The following is a 27,622-nucleotide window of genomic DNA, read 5'->3' as shown; positions in this document are numbered from 1 at the left end:
GAATAGTATACTGTCCTCAGATGCTTCGGGCAGTAGAGAAGGCCTGTAAACTGTGCCGTTCCTGCGAGTTAAGTAAGGCTCCTCCACAGCAAGCACCAGTACAGACTATTGTAACCAAAGAGCCGTTGGAAGTACTCATGATCGATTATCTCAAGATTGGCCACTCCCACCGGGGCTATCAGTTCTGCCTTGTGATGACAGATCACTTCTCCAAATTTGCGGTGGTGACGCCCACCAGAGATCAGACGGCTGAATCAGCTGCTCGAGCCATCAGTGATGACTTTATCCGGGTGTACGGCTGCCCCAAAAGAATACATTCTGACCAAGGAGCTTGCTTTCAGGGCAGTGTCATGAGAGAGCTGCAAAGGATTTACGGAATGCAGAAGTCAAGGACTACGCCTTATCATCCACAGGGCAACGGAGCCTGCGAGAGATTTAACCGGACCCTCCTACAAATGCTACGCACGTTGGAGGATGATCGTAAGAATCACTGGCCCGGCTATCTCGCAGAACTCGTGTGGGCGTACAATAATCGTGTCCACTCCACCACTGGGTACACCCCATACATGCTACTGTTTGGAAGAGCCGGAAGAGGCATTGAAGAGCTGAACCTAGCTCCCCCCGAGATCAGTGAAGGTCAGAGCGTAGGTTCCTGGGTTGATTGTCACCGTCGACGGCTGGAGACTATCCATCGAATTGTCACCAAGCGGTTGCAAGAAAAGACACACCCGCAGCGGAAACCTGTGTGTGAAACCCCGTTCTTACCAGGAGACAGAGTACTAGTTGCAGAGAAACACCCGAGACACAAGTTGAGCGAGCGCTGGAAAACAGAGCCGTACATTGTGATCAGAAGAATCTCGCCCCATGGATCAGTATACGAAGTGAGAGGCGAGCAAAGAGGCGGCACCCTCATCCTGCATCGTAATATGCTGAGGCCCTGCTATTCAGAAGACAGGACCAGACAAAGTACCCCGGAGACGGTGCCTGTGCCTGTTCCTGTTACCTTCGAAGAGGGCTCTGATGATGAAGAATGGTGGCGGGCCCCGACCAACCCAACAGACTGGGAGAGATCCACACCCCCATCCGTTCAAGACACAGGTGCCACCCCTGCAGAGCAGGAGTCACTAATCTCCAGAGATGGGGACGAGAATACTGTACTCCCTGATACGGCGCCGACGTCTGGCGAGTTAGCTGTGGTGCCACGCCGGACTGAGTGGGCTAATGCTGGTATTCCCCCTGATCGGTACTTGGCAGATGAATTTGTGTGTTCTGTCACTGAATCCTGTTTTACGACATTGGCTCCCAAGCAACAGGTTGTGAAGCAGGGCAGGAGTTGCCACCGTGTGCCCCTTTGCAGAGTGCCTCAGGAGTGTATCGGCCGGGACGGCCGAGGTTAAAGAGGGGGGGAAATGTAAGACCTGTTAACATTTATATGTGTATATATATATATATAGGTTAAAAGACTGTTTGGTGGACTTCCTTGTGTTATGCTGCCACCTGCTGCTCAAGTGACTAGATTGAGTCTGGAACAGGAGGAGGAGGAGTCTACATGTGGCTGTGTTTTTGGCAGAGAGGAGTTTGCTGGAGTGGGCTGTAAGATAGAAGGCCTGAGTCTGCCCTGTTTTTCCGAGGTCCAAGTACCTCAGAGTGTTGCGTGGTGTCCCCCCCAAGACACAGATCCAAAGAGGCTGGATGTGGAGCGAGGAGCCAGGCAGCACGTGCAAATTACAAAATTACAGATCCAAAGAGGCTGGATGTGGAGCGAGGAGCCAGGCAGCACGTGCAAGTTACAGACCCGGGACAAAGACTGAACTTTAGAGGTGTCTGCCAGCGGAATACGGGCCCCAACGGTGACGAGGTACCCCACGCTGAAATCTGCAGTTAAGTGTGCACACTACTTTTAGTTAGGGACAGATAGGAAAAGACTCTGCCCTGTGTTATACGAGTAAGGTAACAAGGACTCTGCGGTTTTTTGTTTAATAAGGATTTCTGTGTTTTGCTTTTGGGAGTACAATCTGAGGCTTCCTATCCTTGACAAGTTATTCAAAGTGGTTGTATGTATATTGCATTATCTCTACTGCTGTGCTCCCTTCCCTCACTTTTCCTCCACCTGTGTTGTGCAATACATTATTAAATTTGCATTGATTAACCCCCGTGGTTCCGTGCAGTCCTTGCGTATCCCGTTATCTGCAGGTTATTACACATACGAAAAGGTACCAGTTTACAAAGTGTTTATTTTGGTATAAAAGGTGCCAAAAAAACTATAGGAAGCTTCCTAGAATGCAGCCCAGGAGCTGCAGAGGGGGGAACTTTTTAGGGTATGTGCGCACGTTGCTTTTTACCTGCTTTTTACCTGCTTTTTTGCTGCTTTTTCTTCTGCGCTGTTTAATGCCAAAATGGATGTGTTCTTCTATTCAAGCAAAGTCTATGGGAATTTGGGTTTCTTGTTCACACTATGTTGTTCAAAATGCTGCCTTTTTGTGGCAGAACTTTGGTCAAAAACTCAGCTTTTCAAAGAAGCAACATGTCAATTGTTTTTGCCATTTGGGTTTTGCACTGCAAAGCTGAGTTTTTGACCAAAGTTCTGCCACAAAAAGGCAGCATTTTGAACAACATAGTGTGAACAAGAAACCCAAATTCCCATAGACTTTGCTTGAATAGAAGAACACATCCATTTTGGCATTGAACAGCGCAGAAGAAAAAGCAGCAAAAAAGCAGGTAAACAGCAGGTAAAAAGCAACGTGCGCACATACCCTTAGCTTTATAGCTAAATTTCTGATGACCGGTTCCCTTTAAAGGGATTTTGCCAGAAGGATCAATCTTCCTGAGACATCAATATGGCATGTGCATCATATGAACCTTAATAACATGATACTTTGATATCTGCGATCTAATGTCTATTCTAGAGAAATCCATGTTTTTCTTAATATGTAAATAAGCTGTTAAGATCTATTGGACGGGCAGATTTCCTTGGGTAACTGTCTCCAGAGCTTATTGTAAATCAATGGAGGTGTAACTGGTATGAGACATGTAATGACTAACAGCCTGCTCTCCTCATCTACATGTCTCACACTGGTAGCATCTCCTTTAATTTGCAATTATTTCTGGAGGCAGATTCTCATGAAGATCTATAGAGCATGACAGCTTATTTACATATTAAGAAACACATGGATTCCTTTGGAATAAAACATCTCAGATATCAAGCTATTATGTTATTCAGCTTCCTATGACCTATATGCCCATGTGGTTGGCTCAGGAGGGTTCCATCCTACTGACAGATCCCTTTAATCAACCAATTCTTTTATCCTATATGCAGATAATTTGGCAGCAGGTGACTTTTGCCTAACTTTACACCTATTAATCGTGTTACTTTTAGACTATTTTTTTTTTTACTAATTTACAGGCTAGTGATGAGCTAGCACTACCATGTTCGGGTGCTCAATACTCATAACTTCTGATGAGCGGGCACTACCATGCTCAGGTGCTCAGTACTCATAACTTCTGATGAGCGGGCACTACCATGCTCAGGTGCTCAGTACTCATAACTACTGATGAGCGGGCACTACCATGCTCGGGTGCTCAGTACTCATAACTACTGATGAGCGGACACTACCATGCTCAGGTGCTCAGTACTCGTAACTAGTGATGAGTGGGCACTACCATGTTCGGGTGCTCAGTACTCATAACTACTGATGAGCGGGCACTACCATGCTCAGGTGCTCAGTACTCATAACTAGTGATGAGCGGGCACTACCATGCTCAGGTGCTCAGTACTCGTAACTAGTGATGAGCGGGCACTACCATGCTTGGGTGCTCTGTACTCGTAACTACTGATGAGCGGGCACTACCGTGCTCAGGTGCTCAATACTCATAACTACTGATGAGCGGGCACTACCATGCTCGGGTGCTCAGTATTCGTAACTAGTGAGGAGCGGACACTACCATGCTCGGGTGCTTGGTACTTGTAACTAGTGATGAGCGGGCACTACCATGCTCGGGTGCTCGGTACTCGTAACTAGTGATGAGCAGGCACTACCATGCTCGAGTGTTTGCTACTTGTAGCTAGTGATGAGGGGGCACTACCATGCTCAGGTGCTCTGTACGTACAACTAGTGATGAGCGGGCACTACAATGCTTAGATGTTCAGCACTTGTAACTAGTGATGAGCGGGCACTACCATGCTCGGGTGCTCAGTACTCATAACTTCTGATGAGCGGGCACTACCATGCTCAGGTGCTCAGTACTCATAACTACTGATGAGCGGGCACTACCATGCTCAGGTGCTCAGTACTCGTAACTACTGATGAGCGGGCACTACCATGCTCAGGTGCTCAATACTCATAACTACTGATGAGCGGACACTACCATGCTCAGGTGCTCAGTACTCGTAACTAGTGATGAGTGGGCACTACCATGTTCGGGTGCTCAGTACTCATAACTACTGATGAGCGGGCACTACCATGCTCAGGTGCTCAGTACTCATAACTAGTGATGAGCGGGCACTACCATGCTCAGGTGCTCAGTACTCGTAACTAGTGATGAGCGGGCACTACCATGCTTGGGTGCTCTGTACTCGTAACTACTGATGAGCGGGCACTACCGTGCTCAGGTGCTCAATACTCATAACTACTGATGAGCGGGCACTACCATGCTCGGGTGCTCAGTATTCGTAACTAGTGAGGAGCGGACACTACCATGCTCGGGTGCTCAGTACTCGTAACTAGTGATGAGCGGGCACTACCATGCTCGGGTGCTCAGTATTCGTAACTAGTGAGGAGCGGACACTACCATGCTCGGGTGCTTGGTACTTGTAACTAGTGATGAGCGGGCACTACCATGCTCGGTTGCTCGGTACTCTTAACTAGTGATGAGCAGGCACTACCATGCTCGAGTGTTTGCTACTTGTAGCTAGTGATGAGGGGGCACTACCATGCTCAGGTGCTCTGTACGTACAACTAGTGATGAGCGGGCACTACCATGCTCGGGTGCTCAGTACTCGTAACTAGTGATGAGTGAGCACTACCATGATCTGGTGCTCGGTACTTGTAACTAGTGATGAGTGGGTAAAATTGATTGGGACATGATAGGGCAATGGGGGACATTAATGGGCAATGGGGGGACATTATTGAGCAATGGGGAATATGATACGGTAATGTGGGATATTATTGGGCAATGGGGAACATGATAGGGCAATGTGGGACATTATTGGGCAATGGGGGACATTATCGGGCAATGTGGGACATTATTGGGCAATAAGGAACATTATTGGGCAATAGGGGACATTAATGGACAATGGGGGGGGGCATTATTGGCAATGGGGAACATGATAGGGCAATGTGGGACATTATTGTACAATGTGGGATTACTGTGCTCAGTACTCGTAACTAGTGATGAGCGAGCACTACCATACTCAGTACTCGTAACTAGTGATGAGCGGACACTACTATGCTCGGGTTCTCGGTACTCGTAACTAGTGATGAGCGGGCAAAATTGATTGGGACATGATAGGGCAATAGGGGGACATTATTGGGCAATGGAGGACATTACGGGCAATGGGGGACATTATGTGGGAGTTTTATTGGGCAATGTGGGACATGATAGGGCAATGTGGGACATTATGGGGCAATGTGAGACATTATGGGGCATTGGTGGGCATTATGGAGCAATAAGGGACATAATGAGGCAATTAGGAAGGAGATTGTGATAGGTGGCATAGTATAATGAGGAGTGGGGTGGACTTTATGCAGAGATGTAGTATGGGGGAGATATTATAGAAAGTGCAAGTTTTGGCGGACATTATGGATAGGGGCACTTTGTGGGGCTATTTTGGAGAGGAGTTGTTTCCCCCAACTAAAATAAAAGACCCCACTGTATTCACCTCTGCTGCTGGCACCCACCATTCCAGCGCTGTCAGTAATCGCGATTAGTGGCTCACGTTACATTGTGACATCACGGGAGCCCTACGTCCAATCACTGCCAGCTTCTGTCTCCCCACCTCAGGAATGAGGAATCATTTGAAGGAACATCGGGGCCCAGGATGGGAGACTTCATTAAATATTATTACTATATGGGGTCAGAGTGAGAAAATATACATTATTGGTTTATGGTGGCAAATGGTGGACATAATTACTGTAGGGGCAAATTAGAGGACATTATTACTGCTGTAATATAATTTAATTTTGAGGATAGTGTCTTCCATGGGGGGGAACAAAAGGCTGACGTAATGTAGAAATTGGGGAAAAAGTGCTCTGGGAGTGATCGGCTATAGGTGACTGTGTGTTATTTTCTCTAGAGTCAAGTCATGGCAGAACATTTGAAAGCCATTTCAGGATACGGTAGTCAGCATGCAAGAACCTTCTTCATCCACTTTTAAGAATAATGAAAACTATGTTTTTTAATGGAAATCTATGTCATCAAATTAAGACTGCAGCTTTATTTTATTTTAGAATGGCTGCTGTATGTGAGCCGCAGCTCATCAGTCAGTGTGTGCTGAGATAATCTGCAATACAGAAAGCGCAGGATGGTTGTAAGCCACATGCATCTCACTGGCTAGTGAAGAGCCACACTTGTGAGTCTCACATCACCCGGCATGGCTGGACGCTCTCCGAACAGGAGCGTCTCAGGTGCATAGAAATACATGCAGCCGACCCGCTTCTGTCAGGAAAGTTTTTTTTGATGTACTGGAATTTTTTTTCCAGTACATCACATGATAAAAGGAATGACATAATTCAAAATTACAACTTATTGAATAAAAATCAAGTCTCACACATCTAGATTAATGGAAAAATAAGAAATGCTTGGCTTGCGGAAGAAAAGGAGAAAAAGAACTAAAGCGCGCCCGGTCGGGAAGGAAGTGAATTCTCAGAGGAGCATTGGGTGGCCTGTAAATCTCACTATGCCTGCTTAGCACTCTCTACAAGGAGAAACATTGTTCCTTAGATCGCCCTGTCCAAAGTGTCCTAGGAGCTGTTTTTCAATATGGCAACCCCAGGCCGCAAGTTTCTCGTTCTTCTGTGTGCAGCCTGCATTGCCTAAATGTGCTACCATGTACTCCAGAGTCTCCGGACTTGTCAGAGGGAGATACTGGCTGTTTAATCCAGCTCGCATCTGCCCTGTGTGGCACTAGCTCAGCTTATGAGCCCACTCCATACACCCTGACCCACTCTATGACACATATATCTGTCTTGGAGCCTGAAGATGTTGAATAGAACCATTCAGTACTTTTCACCACACTGCTGGTTTATAAAGCAGGGAATACTAGGAGTCATCATGAACTTCAGATCAGCATTCATGAACATGTCTTGATTAAAACATCACTAGAGTAAGGCTAGGTTCGCACACTGCGTATTTTTGACGCTGCGTTTTTGTGCGTTTTTGGCCGCTAAAAACGCACAAAAACGCACCTGCGTCAAAAAAACGCATAAAAAAACGCATGCGTTTTTGCCGCGATTTGGTGCGTTTTTGGCTGCGTTTTGCTGTGTTTTTGATCTCTGCGTTTTGCTGCGTTTTTCAAATGCATTGCATGGGCGGAAAACGCAGAAAAACGCAGGAAAGAACTGACATGTCCATTTTTTTTTTTAACTCAAAAACGCAGGTAAAAAAAACAGATGTGTGCGGACAGCAAAAATGAAAACTCATAGACTTTGCTGGGGAAGCAAAGTCCTGCAGTTTTGAGGCCAAAAACGCACCCGAAAAACGCGCAAAAACGCCGCGAAAAACGCACTGTGCGCACATAGCCTAAGGCGTCTTCAGACATCAGTTCTTCTTGTACTAGTTTTATCTGTTTCTCACGGATATAATTCGTGCCTATCATAATCTATGGGGCAGTTCACATGTGCAATATGTTCCTCTGACCGAGTGGTCGGCACAAAAGTGCAGAGATTTGTCTGATAATTATCCATGTGTTGGAGAATCAGGCCAATGATTCTGTGGATCAGTGAAATCATCAGATAGCACTCAGATGTCATGTTTGTGCTGTCCAATTTTCATGGACTGTTTGATAGGAGAAGCTGGAGAAACATCTGTCGGTTATGGGTTTTTTTCATCCAAAGTAAACTGATGAATCTCTGACCAACTCTGATGGTTAAAGCTGACACTGACTAAACTCTGATGACTCTGATGGAAAATACTGATCAAACTTGGATCAACCACTGAGGACTCTCAGTTCTTTTAGACAATTTTTTTCTATCTATTGGCTAAGGCTAGTTTCACACTTGCGTTGAACGGCATCCGTTGCATTGCGTTGTGTGATGGATGTAACGGATGTGTTGCATATAGTGGCACAACGGATGCAACGGATACTGCAAAACAACGGAATCCGTTTCGATTTTTTTTTTTTTTACAGTTTTACTAGCGGCAGACTATTGTAAACGATCAGCTGATCGCTCCCAGTAGCCGGCCGCCGGGTGATCAGCTGATCGCTCCCAGTAGCCGGCCGCCGGGTGATCAGCTGATCGCTCCCTGCAGCCGGCCACCGGGTGATCAGCTGATCGCTCCCTGCAGCCGGCCGCCGTGTGATCAGCTGATCGCTCCCTGCAGCCGGCTGCCGGGTGATCAGCTGATCGCTCCCTGCAGCCGGCCGCCGGGTGATCAGCTGATCGCTCCCTGCAGCCGGCCGCCGGGTGATCAGCTGATTGCTCCCTGCAGCCGGCCGCCGGGTGATCAGCTGATCGCTCCCTGCAGCCGGCCGCCGAGTGATCAGCTGAGCGCTGTCACATGCTGGCGGGCGCTCAGCTGAGCGCTGTCACTTGCCGGGCATGCCGGCGGGAGGGCGCTCAGCTGAGCGCTGTCACTTGCCGGCGCCCGGGCATGCCGGCGGGCGCTCAGCTGAGCACTGTCACTTGCCGGCGCCCGGGCATGCCGGCGGGCGCTCAGCTGAACGTTCGGCCAGCGCGAGCCAAAATAAAGTTTGTGATTTAAAAAAAAAAAAAAGCATGCGCAGTGAAATCCAGAGGATTGCTCAAAACAACGTTACATGCTGCGTTCCTCCCGCTGGGCGGAAGCAACGGGGCGTCACCCAGCGGAAGCAACGCAGGTCCTTTTGGTACAATCCGTCAACCATACAAGTCTATGGGAAACAGCGGAATCCGTTAACAGATTCCGCTGTTTTCCAAAAGGGCGGATTGTAACGGAAGGAAAACAACGCAAGTGTGAAAGTACCCTAACACGGTACAAAGATATATTTTACTTGGATGACATTCAGAGAGTTTTTTGTGTATGAGAAAAATCACTGACATGTGAAGGAGGAATAAGATTCCGCAAATTTGTTGAAAGGTGGATGACTCTTGATATATTTAGCACATCTCAGGCAGTGTTCACACCAGTGACTGAAATCTACTCCAGCCATCAGCTGATACAGACATTTGCTATATTTATGCCATTTCTGCTGCAAGATGAAGTGTATCCATTGGGCTGTGATTTGTCTGTAAAGTTTGTGCTTCTTATCTTACGGTAAATACTTTTATGCCAAAACAGACAAAAGTTTTCTTTACCGGCCAATCCAAAAAATATTTGCTTTTGGAGCTCAGAAGCTTCTTCATCAAGCAAATTTACAAATCAAACGAAAGCTCACTTCCGGATTATCGGCTGAATTAATAGGCCGCCAGTCACCCGACTAAGGAGCAAAACGTTGTCCACCGGGTGACAGATGATTGAGCTGATGATTGTTCTCTGATAGAGTTATAGAGAATCGATTCACAGGATCCGGTCTATTGAGCTCGTCAGTAATCTGAGAATCATCAGTAATCTGAGAGCCCTGAGATCCGCAGAGGAGGGAAACGGTTCTCAGGGCGTTCAGCGGCTGTAGATTACTGACATGGCCGATATACTGGTTCGTGCAAATCGATTTGTACCAACTGTATTCTGTGCGTCTGGAAGTGCGATGGTCGGCCGATCTAGTAAGACCATTAAATGACGGACGATCGACTGGATGTGGCCGATCAGTGGACATTTAACAGACTTGATTGGACATTGTAAGCGCACTGTGCATCCCACTGCCTATAAGAGTATATGCAGATGAGAACAACTGGACTCATCATTCCCATAGCTCACAATTACTAGCTGATCGGGCACCAGTGGTACACTTTACATTAGGACTACCTAGCGGCATGTGTGGGCATCATCTAGATCATGCGTTTCATTGCTACAATGAAAGACAAATGTTTCCTAATGTGTTTGATTTTCTGTTTTTCTTTATTGCAGGAAAATAAAAGACATGACACAAAGTTATATTTACAATATTCTACCTTTTATTACTGCCATATTTACTATACTTATAAATGTGAGGTTCTTAGTGCACATTTTAACCAAATTGTGCAAGCCCATCTGCCAACAACAAGGCGACCTCATCAGATGGGGCCCTACACTAACCTATTTATTGTATTTATATTATTCTTATTATTATTATCCTAGTAAGCTATTCATTACTATTACAATATTATTATACTTATCATTACTATCATTACTCTAGTACTATAAAATCACTAGAATTGAAGCTGTTGATCAAGAAAAAGGTGAAAAACCCCCGGACACATCCAGCCAATTTGTGTCAAGGGGAAAAATTCCTTCTCGACCCCTTGAAAAGGCGATCAGTCCAAGAACCTTGGATCAAACCTGCTGGTGCCTAATAATGTATTATGTTGTTATTATTATATTATTCCTAATAATGTAATATAATTTCTATTACTATTATTTTTTAAAATACTATATGCTTTTCAATTTATTCTTTCTAATATTATGATTATTATTACTATTATTTTTATTATTTCTCTATTTACTATTAATTAGATCCCTATTCCTAAAGCTGTTGATCCAGAAGAAGACAAAAACCCCTGGACACATTCAGCCAAATCATGTCATAGGGGAAAAATTCCTTCTCAACCCCGTGAAAAGGCGATCAGTCCGAGAACCCTGGATCAAATCTGACGGTACCTAATAATGTATTATGTTTTTATTATATTATTCCTAATAATAATGTAATATTATAAGTTGTATTACTATTTTATTAATACTATTTTTATCCTTTGTAACTTATTCTTTCTAGTATTCTGATTATTAGTACCAATATTTCTATTATTGCTCTATTTACTATTAATTAGATCCCTATTCCTAAAACTGTTGATCCAGAAGAAGGCAAAAACCTCTGGACACATTCAGCCAATTCATGTCACAGGGGAAAAATTCCTTCTCGACTCCGGAAAAAGGCGATCAGTCTGAGGACCCTGGATCAAATCCCCTAGTTCCTATTAATTATATACTAATTATTGTAGTCATTACTATAAATACTGTAATATTATTATTATTATTACTACTATTATTTATGCTATTTTTAGTTTGTTGCTATTTTACTGATCTTATTACTATTCTATTATTATTATTCTACTTTGTAATATTTTATTCTAGATATCTTTGGATTATTGCTATTTTATTATTACTAACATTTGTATTAATACTTTACTAAAATTATAACTTAGATTTGTATTACTAAAGCTGTTGATCCAGGAGAAGGCAAAACCCCCAGACACATTCAGCCAATTTGTGTCTCAGGGGGAAAAATTCCTTCTCGACCCTAGGAAAAGGCGATAAGTCCGAGAATCCTGGATCAAACCTTGTGAGATTATTTTTATGGCTCTAATTGTCATAATTTACAATTAATGTTAGAGTTACTGCTCTTATTATGATATTAGATACTATATTACTGCTCCTACTATATAAGTCTTTTTAATGTTTTTACTACATTTTTAACCTATTTCTAAACCTAATAATTGCTATTTTATGTTTTTTATTATTATTATACTTACTAGATTTGATGCTGTTGATATTCTTGCAGCTTGTATGTTGGGGCCACACAGTCCATCAGCGTCACATCGGTTTGAGGAGGATGTTCCACATGATGTTTCTTAATTTTCTGAGGTTGCTGCTGATGTATTTGAACATGGACTGCTGGCTGATCATCTATCTCTATGGCGGCTGATTCTGAACTTGTTGACTCTGTGCCGGCTGGTTCTAAACTCATTGAATCTGTGCCAGTTGGTTCTGAAATTGTTGACACAGTGCCAGCTGGTTCTGAACTCGTTGACTCTGTGCCGGCTGGTTCTGAACTTGTTGTCTCTTTGCCGCTGGCTCTGAACTCGTTGTCTCTTTGCCGGCTGGTTCTGAACTCGTTGACTCTGCGCCGGCTGGTTCTGAACTCATTGTCTCTTTGCCAGCTGGTTCTGAACTTGTTGACTCTGTGCTTGCTGGTTCTGAACTCGTTGACTCTGCGCCGGCTGTTTCTGAACTCATTGTCTCTTTGCCAGCTGGTTCTGAACTCGTAGACTCTGTGCCGGCTGGTTCTGAACTTGTTGACTCTGTGCCGGCTGGTTCTGAACTCGTCTCCGTGTCAGCTGGTTCTGAACTCGTTGTTTCCTGGCCGGCTGGTTCTGAACTTGTTATCTCTTTGCCGGCTGGATCGGAAGTCTTTGTCTCTTTGCCGGCTAGTTCTGAATGCTTGTTGTCGTATTTTGCACCATTCTTCGTTTAATTCCTGAATCTTTCTTTTTTTTCTTCTTAGTGTCTTCTTTCTCATCTTCTTCCAGGTCTTTCACCTCCCGATACTTCATAGGTTCCGTTATCACCAGTTCATTCTGCTGCTCTGGTGTTTTCTTAGTGTTTTCTTTCCCATCTTCTACCTCTTCATTCTACTCTTCTGGCGTCACTGATTGCGGCTCAGGTCTTTTTTCATATAAAGGAAACGGCAGATATTTTTCCTGGGCTTCGTGGATGGTCTGCATCAGGCGCTAAGAAAAGAAGAGTCAGTTAATTGCATATTGAGATCTTTACATCTATGGACAGAACATGAGGACATAATATGCGGTGTGATCAGTCACCTCCATCTTGAAGATCGGTGATGCGAGGAATCTGGTGCAGTAGATGAGAAGCTGATCTTCTGCCTCTTCCTTGGTGCTGGGACAAGCTGGAGAGAAAACACAAGCAGATAATGGGATCAAACATACAATATCCAGAAGGCATCAAATCCTTAAAGGGAACCTGTCATCAGAAATTTGGCTTTCAACCTAAATGTTTCCCCCTCTGCAGCTCCTGGGCTGCATTCTAGTAAGGTTTCTATACTTTTTGTGTCCCCTTTTGAACCAAAATAAATACTTTATAAAGTTATACCTTTTGGTATGAAAATCTTGTAAATTCTCCATGGGGGCTGGCCGTCTGGCGTCCATTGCTGTCCCTTACGCCGTCCCCCCACGCTCCAAATCATCCCTCAGGACGCCGCCCACTGAATCCGAGGTTCCGTGCACGCCGGGACACCTGGTGACGTGGTCGCAGGCACGAGAGTATGGGCGGCGCTGTGATTGCATTGCAAGTGCCCGCCCATACTTTCGTGGCCGCGCTCTCCCCTCTGTACGTCGCTCAGATCCTCTCCGCTCCTCCCATCTATTTCCTGCTGCAGGGTACGATGGAAAGGAGGTGACGTCTGGTCATTTGGCTGGCGCAGAACGCTGGAGGCAGAGGAGAAAGTGCGGTCACGAGGTTATGGGCGGCACTTGCTGATGACACTCACAGCACCGCCCATAACCTCGTGCCTGCGCAAAACGTCACCAGCGGTCACACGAGCACGCAGTACGCAGTCCCGCTACAGTCGCACAGCGCATGCGCAGGACCTCGGGCGCCCAGGGGCGGCGTCTTGAGATATGAAATTCAGCGTTCGGGGGCGGCGTAAATCGGCAGGAGGAACAGCAACGGTCAGCAGAGAGCCCGCCCCCATGGATAATTTACAAAATTTACATAGCAAAAGGTACAACTTTATAAAGTGTTTATTTTGGTATAAAAGGGGCCAGAAAAACTAGAGGAACCTTGCTAGAATGCAGCCCAGGAGCTGCAGAGGGGGAACTTTTAGGTTTATAGCTAAATTTCTGATGACAGGTTCCCTTTAAAATTACAGGGAAACTCCTTTAACCCAAATCACTGTGACCTGCTGGATTCTGAATTATTCTGTGCACAGAAAATCACACAAATTACTATAGAAAACTATTTTTTAACTGACTTTCTGCTCAATCTGCAATGCGCTGTAATTCTGTGCTGGACTAATACATGTTCTGGATTATTAAATGCCGGCTATAGGAATGATACTATGATTCTCAGATTAACTGGAAATTCTCATTATATAAAATAATAATCTCACATGAGAAATATCCAGAACCGAAGACGCATTCCCGGCGGCGGTAGACATCCTAAAGAAAACAGAATCCGGTGAGTGTCCACTCATCACTCATCAGGGATGGACAATAGGGCGAGGGTCCGTGTATAGTAAAGCTGCGGACCTCCAGAGAGCTGCAGCTCGCTGCCATCCTGTAAATGTCCTGTACTGACGAATCCATAGGAAAATCTGTAAATCCAAAAAAGGTTTAGGTACAGATCTATTAACCCCTTAACGACCCATGACGTACTGGGTACGTCATGGGTCGTGTGCCGGTAAGCCCCGCCCCCCTGCTGCTGGCAGGCGGCGGCGATCCGCGCACATATCAGCTGTTATCAACAGCTGACATGTGTGCCTGCTAGCCGCGGGTGGAGTCGCTTCCACCCGCGGCCATTAACCCCTTACATTTTGCTGCCAAAATCTGGCAGCGATATGTATATGGGCGCCACCATGAAAGTCACTAACCCCGCCCCCACCGGAAGTCACGTGACATGATCACGTGACTTTTGATGGTTGCCATGGTAGCACAGGGTCATGTGATGACGCCTGTAGCTAACATGACTCACTTCCTCTCAATGCTGGAATACAGCCGGCATTGAAAGTAAAGCAGCAAATCTGCAGTTCTCAGCTCTGTAGCTGAGATCTGCAGATAGTGCAGAGCGATCGGATTGCTGATCGCTATAGCCCCCTAGGGGGACTAGTAAAATTAAAAAAAAAAGTAAAAAAAAAGTTTTAAAAAATTAAAAAAAAATAAAAACCCCTAAAAGTTCAAATCACCCCCCTTGCACCCCATTGAAAATGAAAGGGTTAAAAAAAATAAAAAATATACACATATTTGGTATCGCCGTGTTCAGAAATGCCCGATCTATCAAAATATAAAATCAATGAATCTGATCAGTAAACGGCGTAGCGGCAAAAAAATTCCAAACGCCAAAATTACGTTTTTTGGTTGCCGAAAATTTTGCGCAAAATACAATAAAGGGCGATGAAAACGTAGCATCTGCGCAAAAATGGTACCGTTAAAAACATCAGGTCGAGACGCAAAAAAGAAGCCATCAATGAGCCTCAGATCCTGAAAAATGAGAACGCTACGGGTTTTGGAAAATGGCGCAAAACGTGCGCCACTTTTTTTGGATAAGCTTGTGAATTTTTTTTTAACCCCTTAGATACAAGTAAACCTACACATGTTTGGTGTCTACAAACTCGCACTGTCCTGAGGCATCACATAGATATTTCAGTTTTACCATATAGTGAACACAGTGAATAAAATATCCCAAAAACTATTGTACGATCACACTTTTTTTGCAATTATTCCGCACTTGAAATTTTTTTGCCGTTTTCCAGTACACTATATGGTAAAACTTATGGTTTCATTTAAAAGTACAACTCGTCCCGCAAAAATCAAGCCCTCATATGGCAAGATTGACGGAAAAATAAAAAAGTTACACCTCTCGGAAGAAGGGGAGCAAAAAACAAAAACGCAAAAACGGAAAGTGCCCGGGGGCTGAAGGGGTTAAAGACAAAAACACTGCAGCTTCCCACACATATTCATAGTGAGCGTCCCCCCAGGTATCGGACCCCATTACACCCATACATGGAGGCAACATGAGCAAATCAAGTCTTTACTGGGTGTTTGTAGTATCCAGTATAGGTAATACCACATAGAAAACATTGTGCATTGGATTCTACTGGGGCCTGTATATAAAGATATATGGCATACATGGATTTCTATGTTCTTCATGCAAATAAATACAGGTAACCCCACAAAAATGACAGCGAAAGTGACTTCATTACCAGCACATAGAGCCGGACCCCCAATAACAGGACACTAATTCCACTGACATTAATGGTAAATAATGCCCCAATAAATAAGACCGGCAGAAGTGTCCTGTGTAACCTAAACATAATATTCTGCTTTCCTGCAGCCACTAGGGGGAGCACAGTGCACCAGTAAATACAGATTGTACTGAATAGCGCCCCCTGGTGGCCGGTGACAGCAGCTGTTGTGGCAGAATTCTCTGCTGTGTCCGCTGTTCTCGCCTATTTTGAGTTTAGGTGAAATGATAAAATCATCAGCGGATTCCAGATAACAGGAAAGAAGCATCGAGGAGATCAGTGTCAGGTCATCAGGGGATGTGATGGCGGCTACTCACCGATATACACCTCCACTGGTCACTGTCTGCAACAGACTGAGGACGAGTGACAGTTTGCTTGTGTTTATTCTTTCAAATACAGCAATCTTATTGGCTGCTGACCAGTTGTCATGGAACACACTGAATTTAAAGGGACAGGACGCTGTTATTTCGTCACAGTGCATTTCATATAGACGTGCTATAAGGCTATGTATATAAGGCTACAAAGCGCAGCGTAACTGCATGTATTTACGCAACGTGCGCACATAGCCTAACTCTGCTTAATATATGAAGCTGGGGAGATAATCTGGGGGAGCAGCTTTATGTTTTCATACACAACAATTAAAATGTCACTATCAATATTGTCAGAACATTATATTCTACATATTATTAGAGTATCAGTGCATGAAGGAGTTAATTATAAATTATATAATTTTCAATTACCTCTTCCTGAACAGGGTATTTTATAACATTTTCTTTTATCACACGGCTGATGGTTATTTCTACATTACTGACCTTTAAATGAATGAACCTGACTGTAGCCGAGGTGTCAGCCTGACTCCAATACCATCACTGGGATCTATTGGTTGTAATAAGTGCTGAGCTGATGGCGCTGAGGGAGATTTTCTGATTCATGTTCTGTCTTTCATCTGCTGCACTGTTTCCTTCACGGCATGTTCAGCTCTCAATGTAGCCCATTTCTTGGTGCATCTTTAAAATTCCTTGCACAAAAATTCTTGAAGCCCCGTCTGCTTGAAATTGTTGCACCTTTTTGCTGTGCTCTGTCTTGACATGAAATTATCTTCATCAACCTCACCTTTGTAGTTGAGTTTGGCTTTTCCTCACCCAGTTTTTGTCTATTTACTCACACATCTGACTATAACCCCTTATAATCCCTGACTTTATGTTATGGGCAGCACAGTGGCTCAGTGGTTAGCACTACTGTTTTGCAATCCTTGGTTCAAATTCCTCCAAGGACTTCTGCAAGGAGTCTGCAAGGAGTCTGTATATTCTCCCCATGTTTGCATGGGTTTCCTCCGGGTTCTCCTTTTTCCTCCGACACTCCATGATATCAACTGGATTATCATACCTTGTACAGTGATGGTCAGAACCTGGGCAATCATTAATCAGCAGTTCCCACTGGAGCACAATTTTTTACAGCAGAGTAATTTTCTATCTAAAGAGTCAATGGGTAAGTCTCCTTCTTCTGTAGAGTGCAAGCTCTTGTGGTCAGTGGGGTCCTTTCTCTCTTCGGTAGAGTGTAAGTTATTTTGGTCAAAGGGGTCATTTCTCTCTTCTGTAGAGTGTAAGCTCTCATGGTCAGTAAGGTCCTCTCTCTTCTGTAGAGTGTAAGCTCTTATGGTCAGCAGGGTCCTCTCTCTCCTATAGAGTATAAGCTCTTATGGTCAGCTGGGTACTCTCACTTCTGTAGAGTGTAAAGGCTGCTTTACACGGTACGACCAATTGTGCGATTTCACAATCGATCGTACCCGCCCCCGTCCTTTTTGCGTCACGGGCAAATCGCTTCCCGTGTCGCACAAAGTCGGTAACCCCCGTCACACGTACTTACCTCTTGTGCGACCACGCTGTGGGCGGCGAACGTCCACTTCCTGGAGTGGGAGGGACGTTCGGCGTCACAGCAACGTCACACAGCCGCCGGCCAATGGAAGCGGAGGGGCGGAGATGAGCGAGACGTAAACATCCCGCCCACCTCCTTTCTTCACATAGCCAGCGGCGGCCGCGTGACGCAGGTGAGCTGCTGTTCATCGTTCCCGGGGTGTCACACGGAGCGACGTGTGCTACCACGGAAATGATGAACAACTAAATTAAACGATATTATGGAACCTAGCGACCAGTACACGACTCACGATTTGTGAGCGATACTGCGTGGCTAGGAGGTGTCACACAGGCCGGCATTGCCAGCGATGCCGGATGTGCGTCAAAAAAACCGTGACCCCGACGATCTATCGCACGATAGATTGTCTGGTGTAAAGCAGCCTTAAGCTTTTATGAGCGCTGACAGCAGCGGCAGCTCCATGCACGGACGTGATCATCAAGGGGTGGTTTTTGCGGACCTCAGGCAAATAGACCCCTCCATGATCGTGTCCAATAAACAAGGCCGCCGCTGCTATCAGCGCCTTACTGCAGTTGGATGCTTTACGCCGCTGCCGTAAAGCATTCAACTGCATTAAAGCCATGATGTCAACAACAGCACCGTGCACCACCCTACAAGATGGCACCCGCCGTATAAGACGACCCCCTACTTTTGAGAATATTTTCAGGGGTTAAAAAGTCATCTTATACGCCAGAAAATACGGTACATATATAGTAATGTCACAGTGAAGGGATAATTAGCACAGGAATAATATAGACAGTGATATTATCATGTAGACAGAGACATCACAGTGCAAGAATAAAAACCTATTTAAATAGCCTCCTACAGAAGAAGAGGATGGGAGCTCAAGTGCAACCTATTGGATGTATTATTCAGCTCAATCTCAAACAGTGGTGACTTGATGGATGAACGCTCTGTAGGAAGATCGATCTTGTGCAGCCTAGATAGATTTATTAGGTTCTTCACCATTATTTTAATTGTATCAAGCCATCACATTGCTGAGCTTCCTCTTCATCTTGTTCCTTCTATTCTTCTGACCATAATTGCTTTCTCCAGTGATTGCTCTCTTCGTATGATGTGGCCAAAGTAGACAAGTCGTAGCTTGGTGATCCTACAAGTTAATATCAACTCTTTAAAGGGAACCTGACAGCTTATACATACTGCCCGATCCACGTATTAGATGCTGGATATGTTTAACTGTAAAATTTTGCGGAGTTTCAGAAAAAGACATACTTTAATAGCCTCCGGGGACCGAGCTGCACAGAAGAATAGAGGCATAGGCGGATGCACGGCGGCTTCTCCAAGCCTGCTGTCCTGGAGTGGTAGGTCTACTACGATGTTCATGTATAGGGAGAGAAATATCATTCCAGGGCAACGGGGGGGGGGGGGGGGGGGAGAGGAGCCGCCGGGTATCCACCTGTCCCACTATTGTTCTGTATGGCTCAATTCCTGGCAGCTATTAAACGGTGTTTCAGAGTTGAACATATGTGGCTGAAATAATGTAGCCAGAGCCTGACACATACTGCCTGTGGGTCGGGCAGCACATTTGAGATGTCAGGTTCCCTTTAAAGGGCGTTGTCATATTACATACAATAAAATTCCAAACCAGAAACTCCTAGTCCTTCTCTGATGAGGCTATTTGCACATTTAAATTCACAGAAGAACATTGCATGACCTATAAGTCTCTCTGAGATGACTTGACACTCTCCACAAGGATAAACAATCCCCCGTAGATCTCTAGTTAGAGGCTTCTCTCCCAACGACACCTGTTCTTTAGCCTTGCACTGAAGAGGGTTAAACACACAGAAACATGTGTCTGGAAATGTAATTTCTGTTTTGTTTTGTTTTTTTTTTTATCCTAAGTCACGTAGCAAAGCCCCTTAAAGAGTGCTTGTTATTTGAGTCAAGCAGGTCAGATGCTCAGATGGGCTCGATTCGAGTAATGAGTATAATGGAAGTCAATGGGGAACTCAAACATTTTACCAGAAGACCCTAATAGAAGAGCTGGGTGTCATGGAAATCACTGAAATAGATGGGAACAGCATGGGGAGTATGCATGGACTCCAGTGTTTCTACTGGGAATTAAATAAACAAATAATTAATTTAACAAATGATGTTAGGTGTCCCCCTTCATTTTAGATACCCAGCCAAGGTAAAGCAGACAGCTGGGGGCTGACATTATCAGACTGGGGAAGTCCATGGTTATTTAACCCTTCCCAGCCTAAAAATACCAGCCTGCAGCTGCCACAGATTTGGCATATAAGAATTCTGGCACTTCATCTTGGCTATTGCCGATTTATTCTGGTGTGGTTGTAATCGGGGTAATATTTTTGAGAGTTTATGTCAGCTGTGTAATGTCAATTGGCATCAAGCCCTGGCGTTAGTAATGGAGAGGTGTCTGTCAAACACCTCTATTACTAACCCAGTAAATGGAAAGAAAAAAACACACACCAATTTATTATCAAAAATGTTCCAACAAAGTTCCTCCATCGTAGCATAGCACAGGATAAAATAATGGTGACATAGTATGTGCATTCAGATGTCTTCAGCTGGAGAGAAAAAAAACAACATAATTATTGGGATATGTGAGGGGCTGTTTTTGAAAAGACAGCCTCTCATCAGTTGGACAAGGGGCTGATGTCATCACTCATCATAAACTTTGAGAATTGTTTTTTTCTCTATCACTGTGCTTGACTAACATAAGTCAAACAGAAGAAAAAAATCACAAAGGAATAGATTCAGCTCATGAAATCTCAACCAGTGATCATTCCAAATTCCTGTTGTTTTCAGACCAAAGCTGCACTTTATGGCATAACATTGTCTGAAACCTTGCTGACCTCATGGTCACACAAGTGATTATTCTAAGAAAACACACAATTTTTGTTTCGTTGGACTTTAGTTGTCTTATAACATTACATGGTAGTGCCCGCTCATCACTAGTTACGAGTACTGAGCACCTGAGCATGGTAGTGCCCACTCATCACTAGTTATGAGTACCGAGCACCCGAGCATGGTAGTGCCCGCTCATCACTAGTTATGAGTACTGAGCACCTGAGCATGGTAGTGCCCACTCATCACTAGTTACGAGTACTGAGTACCCGAGCATGGTAGTGCTCGCTCATCACTCATCACGAGCACCGAGCATCTGAGCATGGTAGTGCCCACTCATCACTAGGTATGAGTACTGAGCAACCGAGCATGGTAGTGCCCGCTCATCACTAGTTACGAGTACTGAGCACCTGAGCATGGTAGTGCCCGCTCATCACTAGTTATGAGTACTGAGCACCTGAGCATGGTAGTGCCCACTCATCACTAGTTACGAGTACCGAGCACCCGAGCATGGTAGTGCCCGCTCATCACTAGTTACTAGTACTGAGCACCCGAGCATGGTAGTGCCCACTCATCACTAGTTACTAGTACTGAGCACCCGAGCATGGTAGTGCCCGCTCATCACTAGTTACGAGTACCGAGCACCCGAGCATGGTAGTGCCCGCTCATCACTAGGTATGAGTACTGAGCACCTGAGCATGGTAGTGCTCACTCATCACTAGTTATGAGTACTGAGCACCTGAGCATGATAGTGCCCGCTCATCACTAGTCACGAGTACTGAGCACCTGAGCATGGTAGTGCCCGCTCATCACTAGTTATGAGTACCGAGCACCCGAGCATGGTAGTGCCCGCTCATCACTAGTTATGAGTACTGAGCACCTGAGCATGGTAGTGCCCGCTCATCACTAGTTACGAGTAGCAAGTTCTCAGCATGGTAATGGCTGCTCATCACTAATACTAACAGTTAATATATCTGGTATAGCTTACAAACATCCTCTTTCCCAGACACTTTATTAAAGCATTTAGTGATATGTAAAAGGTATCTAACCCCTTAATAAATGTGGCACCTGCCACGTACATCATTTTTGTGCTTCCTCTAGCTTGGTACATTTGCCTCTTGTCTTATCTTAGGAACCTGCTGTTGTAGTAGGATCTAGTTGTGTCACAGTACTGGGCGTGAATATGATCTTACAGTCACTTGCAGTACGCATTCTCTTTTATTCTTTTAACCACCAGATGGCAGAAAAGTAATGCATTTCCTATTATTTCCAGTATAAAAAAACAATGACTTCCCTCTATAAATGATGATATGTAAATATTTATGAGGTTTACATAACGAACAATATAATGGGGTCCATGTTTACTGCTAAAGAACAGAAAAGGCTGACACATATGCTTAGACGTTCACACACATGTAATTACTGTGCGGTGCTGTAATGTCCTGGGATCTGGGTAATTTACTTGTTACCATGATTGCAATCTATAGGGACTTTATCAGCCTCTAATTTAATAATACCAAAGCTAAGAAAAATAATGGAAGTTCAGTTGATGCTAGAGATTCATCCTCTGAACCCCTCTAATCAGAAGGGACCCTTGAAGGGATAAAGATATAAAGAAATGACAAAGCTTCTCCTACACTTTCAATGTTAAAAACGTAGAACATATGAACTGTACACTGACGCCATTTGTGTGCTGAATGTGTTTTTCATAGACCCATAGACTTTTATAGGGACTTGTGATCGGACATATAAAGAGCGCCATAGCTTATTATGGGTATGTGTGGTATCCGTGGAAAAAAATGCCACATGTAGCGGAACCATGGACATGTGAAGAGGGCCTAACACTGAAGTGTATACCACTGGTCATAATTAATTGGCCTCTTCTTCTGTTTTTTTTCCACCATTAAAGTCAATGGGAAACAGATCATAATGGATGGGAATCTGTTATGCTTTCTGTTTATGGGATTCTTTTTAGGGTATGTGCACACACTGCAGTTTTGTTTCTCCAGCGAAAAACGCACCCGCTGGCAGAAAAACGAACCTCTGAATCAAAAAACGCATCAAAAAAGGCAGCGTTTTCGGTGCTTTTTTTGCCAGCCTTTTGGTGCTTTTTTGCCTGCATTTTATTGATTTGTTGCCTTCATTTTTGCCTGCATTTTTGTGCGTTTTTGCCTGAGTTTTGTGCGTTTTTGCATGTGTTTTTGCGTGCAGTTTGGTGCATGTTTGCCTGCGGTTTGGTTCGTTTTTGCATGTGTTTTTGCCTGCGTTTTGTGAAAACAAGTGACATGCTGCTTCTTTTTTCTGCAACCAAAACTGCAGGCAAAAAAGAAGCAACGTGTGCAAAGCCGTTCGGATTTCTCATAGACTTTGCTGGGGATGGTCATACATGCAGTTTAGGATCACAAACTGCACCAAAAAAGCAACAAAAAAAGCAGCGTGCGCACAGGGCCTTAAGTGTTGAGTATGCTCAGAAAACTAGAAAAAATAATTGGTGCAAACGGATAATAATTGGATACTAAAGTTTCCATATTTAAATGGGTACTTCCAATTGGGGCCATTTAAAAACAGAAACTCAAGTATCTGTTTAGTATCCTTTTTTTCTTGGAATTTGTAACCAACAGATCCCAAATGGCCATATGAACACAGCCTAAGGCCCCCTTCACACGTCCGTGAAAAACACGCACGTGTGTTACGGGCCGTTTTTCGGGTCCGTGTCCCGTTTTTGTGTCCGTTTTTATGGTCCGTGTGGCACCTGTGTGAATTGCGTATGCTAGCCGTGTTTGTGTGTAGAACGTCCGTGTGTGCGTGTGGAATTAACGTGTATGTGTACGTGGAATGTCCGTGTGTAATGTCCGTGTGTGTGATGCACAATGTCGTTTATAAATGTCGGCTGACAGCAGACAGAGTTGCGCGATGAGAATGAACTCGGGTGAACTTCACCCGACTTCATCCTCATACCGCGGCTCTGTCTGTGTCGAGTACTGATTAGCGGTCACCTGTGAAGGATTCACCGGTGACCGCTAATCCCCCGAGTGACTGAAGTTTCCCCCCCTCTCTCATACTCACCGTTCCTCGATCCCCGGCGCTGCGCTGCACGGCGTTCACACTGCTGCGGCGGCTTTTACTATTTTGAAAAAGCCGGCCGCTCATTAAACAATCTCCTATTCCCTGCTTTCCCCGCCCACCGGCGCCTATGATTGGTTGCAGTGAGACACGCCCCCACGCTGAGTGACAGGTGTCACACTGCACCCAATCACAGCAGCCGGTGGGCGTGTCTATACTGTGCAGTAAAATAAATAAATAAATAATTTTAAAAAAACGGCGTGCGGTCCCCCCCAATTTTAATGCCAGCCAGATAAAGCCATACGGCTGAAGGCTGGTATTCTCAGGATGGGGAGCTCCACGTTATGGGGAGCCCCCCACCCTAACAATATCAGTCAGCAGCCGCCCAGAATTGCCGCATACATTATATGCGACAGTTCTGGGGCTGTACCCGGCTCTTCCCGATTTGCCCTGGTGCTTTGGCAAATCGGGGTAATAAGGAGTTAATGGCAGCCCATAGCTGCCACTAAATCCTAGATTAATCATGTCAGGCGTCTGTGAGATTCCTTTCATGATTAATCTGTAAATTACAGTAAATAAACACACACACACGAAAAAATCCTTTATTAGAAATCAAAAACACACTCATATACCCTGGTTCAACAATTTAATCAGCCCGAAAAAGCCCTCCATGTCCGGCGTCATCCAGGATGGTCCAGCGTCGCATCCAGCTCTGCTGCATGGAGGTGACAGGAGCTGCAGAAGACACCGCCGCTCCGGTCACCTCCACACGGCAAATGAAGACAGCCGCGCGATCAGCTGAGCTGTCACTGAGGTTACCTGCTGTCACTGGATCCATTGACAGCGGGTAACCTCAGTGACAGCTCAGCTGATCGCGCTTCTCACCTCAGTTGCTGCGTGGAGGTGACAGGAGCGGCGGTGTCTTCTGCAGCTCCGGTCACCTCCATGCAGCAGAGTTGGATGCGACGCTGGACCATCCTGGATTACGCCGGACATGGAGGGCTTTTTCGGGCTGATTAAATTGTTGAACCAGGGTATATGTGTGTGTTTTTTATTTCTAATAAAGGATTTTTTCTGGTGTGTGTGTTTATTTACTGTAATTTACAGATTAATCATGAAAGGAATCTCGGGGAGACGCCTGACATGATTAATCTAGGATTTAGTGGCAGCTATGGGCTGCCATTAACTCCTTATTACCCCGATTTGCAAAGCACCAGAGCAAATCGGGAAGAGCCGGGTACAGCCCCAGAACTGTCGCATATAATGTATGCGGCAATTCTGGGCGGCTGCTGACTGATATTGTTAGGGTGGGGGGCTCCCCATAACGTGGAGCTCCCCATCCTGAGAATACCAGCCTTCAGCCGTATGGCTTTATCTGGCTGGCATTAAAATTGGGGGGGACCGCACGCCGTTATTTTTTTTAATTATTTATTTATTTATTTATTTTACTGCACAGTATAGACACGCCCACCGGCTGCTGTGATTGGGTGCAGTGAGGCACCTGTCACTCAGCGTGGGGGCGTGTCTCACTGCAACCAATCATAGGCGCCGGTGGGCGGGGAAAGCAGGGAATAGGAGATTGTTTAATGAGCGGCCGGCTTTTTCAAAATAGTAAAAGCCGCCGCAGCAGTGTGAATGCCGTGCAGCGCCGCGCCGGTGATTGGGGAACGGTAAGTATGAGAGAGGGGGGGAAACTGACTGACAGACTGTGAGAGAGGGACAGAGAGACCGACAGAGAGACCGACTGACGGACTCAGGGAGATTGACCGACATACACAGAAATAGAAAGAATAGCCGACATCACTAGAAATAAAAACACCAAACGGACACGGACTATAGGTAGATGCATACGTGTTTACTAACGTGTGTGCACATACCCATAGACTTTCATTGTGTCCATGTGTGCGTGCTCCGTGCAGATAACGGACATGCATCCGTGCAAAACGCAAAAACATACGGATCACGGACACGCACACACGGACATAATGAAATAACGCACGTGTGACCACAATCATAGATTAACATTGGTGCACGTTTGGCCGTGTCTCCGGCATATACGGAAACGGACCAAACACGCACGTGTATCACGGACGTGTGAAGGGGGCCTTAGGCTGGCTTTGCACACTACGACATCGCAGGTGCGATGTCAGTGGGGTCATGTCGAAAGTGACGCACTTCCTGTGTCGCTCTCGACATCGTAGTGTGTAAATCCTAGATGATCTGATTAACGAGCGCAAAAGCGTCGTAATCGTATCATCGGTGTAGCGTTAACGAATTCCATAATTACGCTGACGCGACGGTCCGATGTTGTTCCTCTTTCCTGCGGCAGCACACGTCGCTGTGTGTGAAGTCGCAGGAGTGAGGAACATCTACCTGCGTCACCGCGGCTCCCGTCGGCTATGCGGAAAGAAGGAGGTGGGCGGGATGTTTACATCCCGCTCATCTCCGCCCCTCCGCTCCTATTGGACGCCTGCTGTGTGACGTCGCAGTGACGCCGCACGCCCCGCCCCCTTAGCAAGGAGGCGGGTCGCCGACGAGAGCGACGTCGCAGGGCAGGTGAGTGCATGTGAAGCTGCTGTAGCGATAATATTCGCTACGGCAGCTATCACAATGATATCGCAGCTGCGACGGGGGCGGGGACTATCGCGCTCGGCATCGCAGCATCGGCTTGCGATATCTTAAGGGTGCTTTACACGCTGCGACATCGCTAGCCGATGCTAGCGATGGCGAGCATGATAGCACCCGCCCCTATCGTTATGCCGATATTTTGTGATCGCTGCCGCAGCGAACATTATCGCTAAGGCAGCGTCACACGCACTTACCTGGTCGGCGGCATCGCTGTGACTGGCGAACAATCCCTCCCTCAAGGGGGAGGGACGTTCGGCATCACATCGACGTCACCGCGACGTCACTAAGCAGCCGGCCAATAAAAGCGGAGGGGCGGAGATGAGCGAGACGAACACCCCGCCCACCTCCTTCCTTCCTCATTGCTGGCGTGTGGCAGGTAAGGTGAGGTTCCTCGTTCCTGCGGCGTCACACATAGCGATGTGTGCTGCCGCAGGAACAAGGAACAACTTCGCCCACGCGACAGCAGCGATATTTGAGAATGGACCCCCATGTCAACGAGGAGCGATTTTGGACATTTTTGCAACGATCCAAAATTGCTCCTAGGAGTCACACACAACGAGATCGCTACAGCGGCCGGATGTGCGTCACAAAATCCGTGACCCCAACGAGATCGCTGTAGCGATCTCGTAGCGTGTAAAGCCCGCTTTAGTGTGCAAAGTACCCCTAAGGCTATGTCCGCACTTTGCGTCGTCGTAGTTGCAGTTCTAAACGCATCCTCTGGCAGAAATTGCTTTTGCCAAAGTTGCTTTTGGCCACAGAAACGCGATAAATACGTGTACGTTTTTACCGCGTTTTAGCCGCGTTTTTAGTGCTTTTTACATGCTTTTCCATTGCATAAAGACAGGTGCATTTTGAACATAAAGACACTGCTAAATAAAGTTTAAACAGTCAAACATTATGAAAAAAGGAAAAAACAAACAAATATAAATTATTAAATCATAATGAAAATAGTTATATTTAATATAATTATAGCGGGTTTTATACTATTTATGGCTAAAATAACAATAAATTAATATTTTTGATTAATTTAATTGTCGGACTATGTGTGTGTAAAGGGACATATCATTCCATTATTCTGATGTCATAAACGCATGTTTTCTGCAGCTAAAAAGCAGTAAAACGCTGGAATTTTGATGTTTCTTGCTTTTTGCAACTTCTCATTGACTT

At 45.4% G+C, this 27,622-nt stretch overlaps 1 protein-coding gene across 1 annotated transcript in view; it reads left to right on the top strand.

Annotated features, from left to right (window-relative positions):
- Positions 1–10,816: 10,816 nt before the first annotated feature.
- The window catches only part of PIDD1 (p53-induced death domain protein 1), a 93,088-nt gene continuing 76,282 nt past the window's right edge, over positions 10,817–27,622 (top strand). The window contains exon 1 of the mRNA XM_075326902.1: positions 10,817–10,925. The gene's annotated coding sequence lies outside the window, so the exon portion shown is untranslated. The remainder of the gene's footprint in view (positions 10,926–27,622) is intronic.

This window comes from Anomaloglossus baeobatrachus, chromosome 10 (genome assembly GCF_048569485.1).
Source record: "Anomaloglossus baeobatrachus isolate aAnoBae1 chromosome 10, aAnoBae1.hap1, whole genome shotgun sequence".
In the NCBI taxonomy this organism is placed as follows: Eukaryota; Metazoa; Chordata; class Amphibia; order Anura; family Aromobatidae; genus Anomaloglossus; species Anomaloglossus baeobatrachus.
This window is presented reverse-complemented; position numbering and strand designations above follow the sequence as displayed.